The 11,325-nt window shown below is 40.3% G+C and overlaps 1 pseudogene; it reads left to right on the top strand.

The window, feature by feature from the left end:
• The first annotated feature begins 7,607 nt into the window (after window positions 1–7,607).
• Window positions 7,608–10,745, top strand: LOC149185736 (protein DAMAGED DNA-BINDING 2 pseudogene; annotated as a pseudogene).
• Window positions 10,746–11,325: the final 580 nt, after the last annotated feature.

Raw genomic sequence — 11,325 nt, 5'->3', positions numbered from 1 at the left:
ATGTAAACCTGTCGCCGGAAGTGAGAAACTTGCCATTGAGGCATGCAAGCTTCAAATTACTAAATGGGGTGTTCCTAGATCAACTTCTTGGATAATGAGCTGATGTCGACAAGAAGTGGTCCGTCATAGGAGGGCCTTAATGAATCCCACATCAATGACACGGAATGGAGCAAATGATTTTGATGGAGGTGAAAATGATATGGTGATATAAGGTTCAGGGTGGCGGTCATGAAAGAATGGAGTATAATGTATGGTAGTGGGAGAGACACAGGTGACTTCTCTGGATGACTTCTCTTGAACATGTCGGCGACACTGATGTGATGGATTGGTAGCATTAACCCCAAATGTGGATGGTATGGCATGACCATGGTGATGTGACCGGTGAATGAAACAACCCAACTTGACTCGGACACGGAGTGGAAGTGTCATGTTCAAGAGCGACTTGCTACCAACAAAGTTTCTTTGAGTTTTCTTCCCAATTTTTCCCCAGTCATTGCTGACCAGTACCTCTTTATTTTTGTCAAGCTTGAGGAGGATAACATATGCTTGTTCTATAATTTTCCCTTCGGGCAAACCCATCACTATGTTTTAACGAGCCTAGCGATAGTGAAACTCGTTCTCGTCTAAAGACAAGTTTGTCGCTATTAATCTTTTTAACGAGTTTAACGACAAAGATAACTCGGTCCTTTTCAATTTTAGAGAGTCTAAAAAGGAACGTAAAGGTAACTCCAAAATTCCTTTTTCGTCATCTAATCCCTTAAGTCCGAAAAAGTATAAAACAATACAGAAGGGATGAATTTTCGATAGTTTTAACGAGTCGAACAAAACAAGCGCTCAATCTTTTTGTGTAATAATCCCTCAGGTAAAAAAAGATTAAAATCTAGAGGAGGGATAGCACTTCCTGTCCCTTTAACGAGCTGGAGAGGCCAATGGCTCGGCAAGCTTTTCATATTTTACGAGTCAATTGAAAAGAGCTTAAAGGAGACTCGTCTTTTGAGGAACGAGTGATAAGACGGGTAGCAGTTGATTCCAGGTAAGGTTTGGAATTTTCCAATCACGGCAGTGTCACAAGGATGGCTAGTGAAATCACTCTTCGCAGCTGTTCCTCAAAATGGGTAAACAATCAAATGGAGGTGAATGATCGGCCAATGAAAAGTGGAGGTGACGGTGCAAACACGACCAAGGATTTAACGGCTGAAGTACTACATTCACGATGGTTATTTACCGGGGAATAGTTCATTTTTTGAGGAGCTTAAACGCGGGTGGAAACATTTGCTCATGTCTTATGTTTATTTTTTAACGAGCTTGAACTATGTGCTAAAACTGCTCGATTAATCCAGTCTTGTGATAAGAATGTCCCATATAAAAACGACAATTTTTAGAGTTTTGGCCCACATCCTTTCTTTATGCAAGTTAGGAAACGACCAATCCAAAAAACAGATAAATGATTGCTCTTTTTTTGCACTCCAAAAGGTTTGCATGCCCCCAGGTATAAAACAAAGTTTCAAGGGTACCACTTCTTCAGTCCGTTAAAACATTTGTTTTACCGAGAGAGGTCTACCTCTTACAGGTTACCAAAGATTGTTCTATTTACGGCGTAAACAAAAAACTTCTTTGGCGATGTCTACCGAAATAAACAAAGGTGAGCAGCGATGCCCGCCAACTCACATAACTTTGACAAGAGAATCTTGTTCTAGAATAACCCCCTCTTCCAATCACGGACGGGGGTATAGACTAGTAATATTCTCCCGCGGAAACCTACTCTATACCCGAAGTTTTCCTGCCGAGGCAGACCAGGGTGCATGCCCCCTGGGTTTCAGTCATATCCCTCTGAATCACTTGCACTCATCAGGAGGATGGACTGGATATTGAGACATTTATTGCGTGAAAAGACCATTCAGGGATGGTATATGACTATTTGCTCTGTATGATCCGGGAAATGAAAGTTGGTCCACGAGCTTGACCACTCTTCCTTCGTGCGGAAAACACATTACCCTAAAGAGTGAGGAGACAATTGCTCCCATGCAATAAATATAGTCTCGTCCAAGGAGTAGATTGTAATCCAGGGGTCCTTGAACTACCATTATGTTCATGTGAACGGTTTTCCTTCTCAATGTTATGGGCACATCGGGAAGGATCCCTAACGGTTGACTGGTTCCTTTATCAAAGCCTGTCAGACTTCTCATCTCAGGCAAAAGCGATGGCGAACCAAGCGCTTTCCAAGCAGTTGAGGAAAGGATACTCACAGAAGCCCCCTCATCTATGATGGTACCAGCCATAACCATTCTGTATATTTGAACAATAATTCGGAATGGTACACTAGCTGGTAAACGGGGTCTGCCTAGTTGATTCCAGTCGAAGGAGACAACTAGGTTGCTTGGAGGTGGGACCGAATAGACAGCCGGGTACGACTCTGATGAACTTCCTTCCTGCGGTAAAGGAACGGGTAAATTGTCCCCATGTCTGTTGGAGTCTGTGCTTATGAAAAGAATTTGGACGGTGTCATCCTTGTTCTCTTTAGTGATTGTATCATCTGAAGATGGAATCTCTGAAGGCAAGACCGGGTCAACTACCGCCTCGACCTTTTGACTTTCGTCTGGTATGGATTCAGATGGTTCATCTTCAATGACAGATGCTTCGGCTGACCACCTGAGCGGGTCAGCCGGATTTTCAGCTAGTGACGGACTCGGCAAGAGTTTTTTATATCCAGGAGGAAGTCGTAACGGTGAAACCGGATGATCATCCAAAACTCTTTTAGCTCCGTCTAAGAAGGGACAACGGTGGACGGCATGATCGCCTTCGCACAGTTTACAAGGAAATCTATATTTTACTTTTTGTCCTGGGGCTTCACTTTCACTAGTTGACGGTGTGTTTTCAACATGATCATCAGAGGTTGACGACACCGGGTTGTGCAAACGAGGAGACTAGTCCCTTAAGATCCGAGGGATGCAAGGACAATCTCTGTGAAAGTGGTCTCCTTTGCAAATGACACATGGCGATTTAGGCCTGGTTGGTGCAGTGTGTGGATTTTCGTTAGACGACACTCGTTTGCCCCCATTCGCTTTCGGCTCCTTCTTCTTCTTCTCTTTCTTCTTTTTTTCCTTCTTCTCTTTAGGAACTTGACTTTTGGCTTTACCAGCCCCATCAAGCGAAGAGGAAGGAGGAGAGGAAGAATTAGAGGAAGTAGAAGGTTGGTGGGTAACTCTGGACTCGTCTAATTGCTGATTCGATTGTTCAGGAATAGTGGTGCTCTGAACGACAGAGGTTGAGAAGAGCCATACAGGCAAACCAATTGTCAGCCCTGGAAGAGACAATGTGGCCATATGGGGTGCACCAACATCTCCCCAAGAGGAGAAGGGACTAGGATTTCCTCCAAGGGGAATTCCTTCATTGGTGGACTCTATTTTCTCAACCCAAGACCAACGTAGGAAAGGGTTAATGAATATTCCGTTTAAAATAAATTTTAGACGCTTTGACACAACTTGTTTTTTCAGTTTTTAAGAGTCGAATAAAAAACAAAAGATGACTCTAGTCTCCTTTGATTTTTAATGAGCCTGAAGTGACAAGTCCTCAGATGGACCTTTTCCGTTAAGGAGTCTGAAAAGGAACGAAAGGGACTACTCCAGAGATCTAGGTAGAGGGAGTACCAAAACAATCGCAAAACTGCAGAATACTTTTTACGGTACGACAATCAATCTTCCTGAATGCTGTGTTCAGTGCATTGCGATCGATAGGGTGGCAGACACAGCTTCCTATGGATAAAGGATTTAAGCCTATAGGGGTCTCCCAAAATATACTCGACGGTACATGGGAGCACAAGTCCATACTGGAACTTATCGTCTCAAAGTGGAGGAATCACCCAACCATCAGTGAGGACAATAGTTACCAGGCTTTACGATGCCGGAATACGTCTCTAGCCTAGACCTCTAAATGTTGTGTGTTAAGTTCCAAAGCGTTGTTAGATTCATTGAATTTATTTTAAGTTGATCTTGTTTATGAGGTTTGCCTTTCGGGTTCACCACGAGATGTAGATGTAATTCCTAAAATGCAATCTAAAGATGATAAACAAACTTTTATCTCTTTTGTGCAATGAAAATCCTAGCTACTAGGGGAAAAGAAAGACATAATCTTTTCACAAAGAGCAAAGAGCACACTGTAAATGCACTTTCCTAAATCAAGCCAAACAGATTGTCTATATGCAAATGCACATGCATGTATTTGTTTTCAACTTTCTTAGTATTGATGCTAAAAAGAAAGTTGATGTACAAATCTGAATTTCTTTTCAAGCGACAAATATAAACAAGCTCTTTTTCGAAATAAAAAACAGAGATGATTATGACACCTTACGATTTTGAAATGAACACTTGTTCTTGACACTAGAAAATTACAAATTCAGACCAAAGGCAATAGTAACAGGATAATCGACCATCAATAGCAATCAAACTTTCTCCTATGATCGAAACCGACACTTGCAACAGATTCAAATCAAAGGACAACAGTATGACTATGCTACTTTTGCAAAGGAAAACTGTAAACGACTCAACAAACACACAAAAACATCTACAGTTCTTTTGTACATATGAGGCGGAATAACAGCAAGGAAAAGAGGTTTCAAACAGACTTATACTGATCACAGGCAACAAAATTCAGGGATAGAACTGGAAAGAATGAAGCACAGGAACCACAGCTGCACAGAGCTAGTCTGATCAGCGCACCTGTAACACAGAGAATCTGAAATGCAGCGCACGTTGCCCCTTCGGGAAGTGTCCTGAAATTCAGGATCTCTGAATAGTACCTGCGCTGGGCCAGAAACGAGACTCTGTCCGGGTTCCGGGTCACAGTTTGCAGTTCAGTCCTTGGTTTTTGGCCGAGTAAAAAGCAATCAGTAATGCAACAATCAGGGGTAGATCTAAGGAGCATCTAAGAGCTATCACAAGGGAAATCAGATAGTTTGTGAATCAGCTGTTTAAATCATAAACAGATCCAGTGAATGGATTGAAGCAGCAGTTATCTACTTTGCATTTGTTATGGAAAATGCAGTTCGAAAGCTACTTATAAGTTTATGAAACAAACAACAAAGAATGATACACAAACAAACTAATTAGACATTCCCCAGTGGAGTCGCCATTTTGTTACAGGGAAAAGTGTCTATTTAGAACTGCTCTATCCCACTAAGGTGTGACAGCTGCCTTAGAAACAAACAGAGAAAAACTACTTTTGTATTTCCTTTATGAATTATAGATAGAGAGGAATAGAAAGAACCAACCTGTGTCTTGCGCTAATTCTTTGATCCAATCCCTCTCTCCTTTGATAGTCTCCAGCTACCTGCTCCCTTGCATGCCCAGCTTCACAAAGTACCTGCAAGATCACAGAAGAAGAGCACTATACAAAGACATGGATCTATATTCATAAACAACTTAGGATCAGATTTAAGTTAACCATACAAATGTAACAAGCATCAATGATACAAAAGCATGGAGGAGAACTCAAATAGTTTTTATTGATAAACAAGAAAAGATCCAGGAGGAGTTACAACCAGTGGTTCCGACCCAGCATCAACCTCCCAGCAAAGAAGCCCCTCTTCACCTCAAGCAAAGCATAAATCACCCAACAATCTGATGTTTGTCTCTAGAAACCAACATCAATTCCTTACAATATGCAAAATTCCAACCTCTGGATCTCTGGGATGAGGGATCCAGATATAGATATCTGTAAGGAGGATGAGTCAGCTTATGATTTGATTAGTGTCTTCTCTCTGTCAGTTCTTGCTTCCACTTAGAGACTGAGGGCCTCTTACTCATCCTTGGTCGAATCCAGTGAGGCAAGTGTCACAGGAGAAGATTCTGGAAGCTTCCATTGCCTCTCCACCTCGCGAAATGACACTGCCATTTGTCATTTCTCGCCCATCGCACCCTACAGAAGGGAGTTTTGAAATGCAACGCACCCTCACAGTGCATTTGGGTGAGATGCAAAGCACCTAGCCAGTGGAGCAGCTGTAATGATCCTGTTTTGACCAATTCTGAGCAGTTTCTGGTGGAGAACTTCTGGGAGAAGCTGTAATATGTTGACCTTGTTCTTTTAGGGGTTAGAACAACACTTTTAGGGACTTAGGAGCCCTTGGTTTATGGACATTTCATGCTTGGAGTTGTAGGGCACAAAAATGTCTATAACACCTGTTTTGTCTACGTGCATTCTGAACTTCACCAACTGATTGTAATAACAATATTTTTGATGCAAATATTGGATGATCTGGAATGAACTTCAAAAATTGCAATCCTGATGACGATGCCCATTCTGTAGTAGTTGAATACTTCTTGCCCAATATTAGTGTTTTCCCATCAATTTTTTTGATACGAAATTGATGTTGGAAGCTAATGTCATTAATTTGTTCAATGGATTTCCCCTCACCATATGATCCCAGAATAAACCTTCGCATGTCAACAGTTTCTTCCAACACATCAAAAGTAGGCTCTGGCATGTATGATTTCTTAATACATTCAATTATTGATGGCAAGCTCCCAACTTCCTTCCTCCTTAATGTGATTGAAAAATGACTGAACATATGATCAATATGGTCATGAGTGTGCCCAACAAGAAGGAAACCAACCTTTACCTTTTGAAAAATTCCCAATTCAACAAGCATGTTTAGATATCCAAAAACAACCTAATTTTTGTTTTCACGGCAAGTGTTGTCCAATTGTAGATACAAAACTTCAGGAAGATTACCAGACCAATGAGAAATCACATCATGAATTATGGTTATGGTCAGATTTGCATCATTATGAATATTTGGAGCTGTGAAGTACACCCTTGGCAACATTTTCCCATTGAATACCATACAATCGACCAAGCGAAATTGAATAAAGTTTTCCTCCTGTAAATTTTTGGGTGTGCGAACAAAATGTGGTAAAAGTGTTTTCTTCTGGTCCATACCATCAATTATCAAACCCAAATATTTATTCGGATTATCATAACACTTCTTTCGATGCTTGTACAACTTCTTCCTTTCGTTTGTTTGTTGTTCGCGATGCTCTTGAAGTTGTTTGACAATTAAATCTACACAACATAAAAGAGATTCATTAAGAAATATGTTTTCATAGTTGATGACTATACAATTTTAAAATTTAAAGTTATGAACGCTTACCTCTTTCTGAGCCTTCTCATTTGTCCCTTTTTTATTTAAGAGAAGCACATGTACTGCAAATCCCCATCCTTGTCTTCTTAGGAATACGGACATTGTTGAATTCTTTCTTCCATACCTTCACAAAATATTGATATGTAATAAACTGGCCATGTCCCTCAGCACCTTCTGCATATTCTTTGTATAAGTTGTAGATTTCTCGTCTTGAAAAATTATTTGGAATATGTATTGTCTCTCCATTTGGCATACACTCTCCATGCTTTGAAAAGAAATCTTTCATCCATGACATTGCAGTATTTGATAATGGACCAAACTGTCTTTTATGACGTACTTCTGAATAAAATGTGGGATCCTTTTCCAAATTTTCTTGAATTCTCGAGAGATGAAAATTCCCAATCAAATGAAACATTTTGTATAGATAAAAAAAGTCCCAATATGATAATCATAACCTGACAATGTAGATTGCATGCACCCTGTTAGACTCCGTCTTCTCAAAGTCCTCTGTCAGAGTCAAATTGGCAGGTGACTGTCAAAATCTCAGTTCAAATATGCAGGCCAATGACAATTAGCTTTCACCCACTGCTACTTAGATGTTTGCAAAGGAAATCATCTCTGAAAAGTCGTGAGTTCATAGACAGCAAGAGTGAATATGTGTGATGCTTGCATTTAGCTCGAGAGAGTTATCTTTTCATTGCCACCAACCTGGGATATCTAAATTGCATCAACTTAACTGTTCCTGGAGAAGAAAAGTGGACAACTATACTCAAAATTAATGACAAGGAGCCCATTGTTTGTTTGGATGTACTGGTCATGGAGTCCCCTGATTCCCCAGCCTTACAAGAAGATTGGGTTGCAATGGGTGATGGCAAAGGAAGAGTGACTGTTGTGCAACTTGTATCTAGTAATCTTAATCATGAAAACCCATGCTCTTTTACTTGGTCTGCTGAAAGAGAGAGGCAACTTCTTGGAATTTACTGGTGCAAGTCCTTAGGGCATAGGCATGTTTTTACAACAGATCCAAAAGGAGGATTAAAATTGTGGAGGTTGGAGTACACATTTAGAGAAGTCAATGGTTGGAGGGGATCCATCAAAAGAGTATCAGGCATCTTTAGTTGCCGATTTCACAACAGCATTCTTGGCACGCATTGTATGTATTGATGTGAGCCTTGTGGATCAGCTACTTGTTTGTGGTGATCAGCGGGGCAATATCGTTGCTTTTGAATTTCCAGTGAGATTGATCGATCTTGAAAACTCAATTATGCCAGAGAAGTTTCAAACATTTTTCTCATTTAAAGGAGCCCATGGTATTTCAAGTGTGGTTAGCATTTCAGTTTGCAAGATCAAATGGAAACCAAATCCGTATATGTTCGACAAGGAAGGATGGATGCATCTGTGACTTTATTTTTGATAAAGGTGCCACTGGAGACTACTGAAATAAATTGATTTTTGCTGAAAAAAAAAATGTCCCAGAAATTACTATGGTTACAGACAAAGCCATTCTTGGATGCCTGCAAGCTTGTGTTACTAGTCGTTGACAAGTTTGGCGCTGCTATGGCACTTGTGAAGGTTGATGTTGATAGGCAATCTCTCGATTGGGCATATACTCTCTGCAATTTGATACACAATATGTTGTCTCTGCGTTATGGTCACAGTGATATGTATGGAGGTCTCAACGCTGTTCTGCGATGGGTGTATTGTTTCTACAGATCTATGCTAGCAGCTATATTCATATATACATATAGAATAATGTCTATGGTCAGCGGTACTTATATGGTTGGCACAAGCACTCTCTCGACATCCCTATAGTCTCAGCGTCACTATTATATCGACCTGTTTCAGCACTAGATGAGTCTCGGCTCTGTCATATAGTATGTATGGCATGATCAATTGCAGAGCATCACAGATGTATGATAGCAGTATTGTATATATGGTTCAGTTCGATATGTGTCTCAGTTCAGTTCTATGAATAGCAGCATTGGCATTCTTTTCGTTGACATCACCATTACAATATATGTATGGCGCTATTGGCATCACAGTTCAAGAATATTATTGTGAAAATCAATAATGACCAAATAATTCATGTCAACCTCACTCAGGAGAATCCAAAGCCGCTTATTGCTGGGATTCAGTCCATTGGGTCGAGACCAACATAACCTTTGCCGGGTGTTCTGATATCTACTTAGAATATCCTTTCTTTGAACATCAGATCCGTTGGTTCTCCATCTTCAATTCATTTATGATGGTTATTTTACTCACGGGTTTAGTCTCAATGATCCTGATGCAGACTCTGAGAAATGACTATGCAAAGTATGCTCGCGAAGAAGATGATTTGGGTAGCAATAGCTGGCTCATGAATATGGCCCAAGAGGTGTGTAAACGGAAAGACCATGAGGCAGTGTTCAAAGGAGCTACCTATATTTATTGCCTTCAAAAGCCATGTTTCTTATGTAAACAGCCTAGGCACACCACGATGACATGCCCACATCGCATAGCGACAGAATATGGGGTTGTCCCTGGCCCCCGCAAATATGTCCAGAGTGTCTTTGACTTTGTATTTGAACGGCAAATCAGAAATCATATCAATATGATCAAGCCAACTTATGTTATTCCCAACCAGGTTGACTCTGCTATCATCAAGTTACATAGTAGACGGATAACTTGCTTAGAATTTCACCCTACTAAGAACAATATTATCATGTCAGGAGATAAGAAAGGTCAAATTGGTATTTGGGACTATGAGAAAGTGACAGAGAGGACAGTTTATGATACAGTACATTCCTTCGTTCTGAATAGTATGAAATTTCATCCCGTGAAGGATGATTATATATACACATCAGGATCTGATGGAACACTTAGCTGCACTGATATTGAGACGGGAGTTCCAATCCTCCTGATGGACTGCAATCCTGATGGATGGAATGGACTGGCAACATGGAGAATGCTATATGGCATGGATATCAATTCAGAGAAAGATCTTTTACTGGTTGCGAATAACTTTGGGATTCTTTACCAGATAAACATTCGCTCATATAAGAAAACATAGGAACACATTCTAATCCACAAAAAGGGTTCTAAAGTTGTGGGACTTCATTTCAATCCATTAAATTCAGATCTTCTGATCAGCTATGGCAATGATCATTTTTCTCGTCTTTGGGATATTCGCCAATTAAAAGCTGGGGCCTTCTTGGGAGAGTTGAAACACCCACGTGTTGTGAACTCTGCTTAGTTTTCGCCAAAACCTGGCAGTAAAATCATGACTACCTACCAAGATAATCGGATACGTGTATGGGATTCTATCTTTGGTGATTTGAGCTATCCAAGCCATGAGATCGTCCATAGTCATGATTTTAATCGTCACTTGACCTGCTTTCGTGTCGAATGGGATCCAAAGGATCCGTCCGAGTGCCTTGCAGTTATTGTTCGTTACATAAGTAATAATTTCAATGGCATAGCTTTGCATCCAATTGATTTCATTGATACAAGCAACGAACAGCTTGTCGCTGAAGTAATGGATCCAAATATAGCAACCGATCTCCTACTAATGACTTCAGTCCTGATTCGATGGGATCTGCGCTCCAGTTTGTTAGCCCTCAGAGGATTTTAAGGGGAACGATCTTCTGTTTTAGGAAAAAGAAATGACTCTATCTCTATTTTTGTAACTGCAGGTGAAACAGCGCCCCTGTTTTGGGGTCGATTTGTTTTTCCCCTAGCAGAGTTTTATTTAATGTATTAAAAAATCATTTGTAAAAGTGAGTGGTGAGAGAAGAGAATTCTGAGAGCTGGTGGAGAATAGAGAGTTTCATTGTACAGCTGTTTGACAGAGATTTTAATGAAAATACACAGCTCTGGCTTCTGAGATTCCTGTGGTATGAAATTTAACATTTGTGTCATCCTTTGTTTCATATGTAGCCTGTTATGTGTTCATTTCATTTCATGATCATTTCCAATTGAACAAATGAAGTGTTAAGGTAGAATTCATAATTTGTATGCTCTACCTTTAAGTTTGTTCATATTTAATGTTTTCTTCTGTTTGACAAGGATCCATCTTCTATGCCCTTGTCGACTTCTCAGCAGTCTTGCCATTCCGTTTATCTCAATTTAATTGTTAAATTTCTTTCCTACCTTGCCTCAGGAGATAATCTGTGTTTTTGATTATATTTCTCTGTTCAAGCTGTTTCTTTGCC

This window comes from Pinus tabuliformis, chromosome 3_1 (genome assembly GCF_031772625.1).
Source record: "Pinus tabuliformis cultivar Carrire ecotype Pingquan chromosome 3_1, CPIR1, whole genome shotgun sequence".
Lineage (NCBI taxonomy): Eukaryota > Viridiplantae > Streptophyta > Pinopsida > Pinales > Pinaceae > Pinus > Pinus tabuliformis.
The sequence above is the reverse complement of the archived record's forward strand: the minus strand, read 5'-3'. Positions and strand labels throughout refer to the sequence as shown.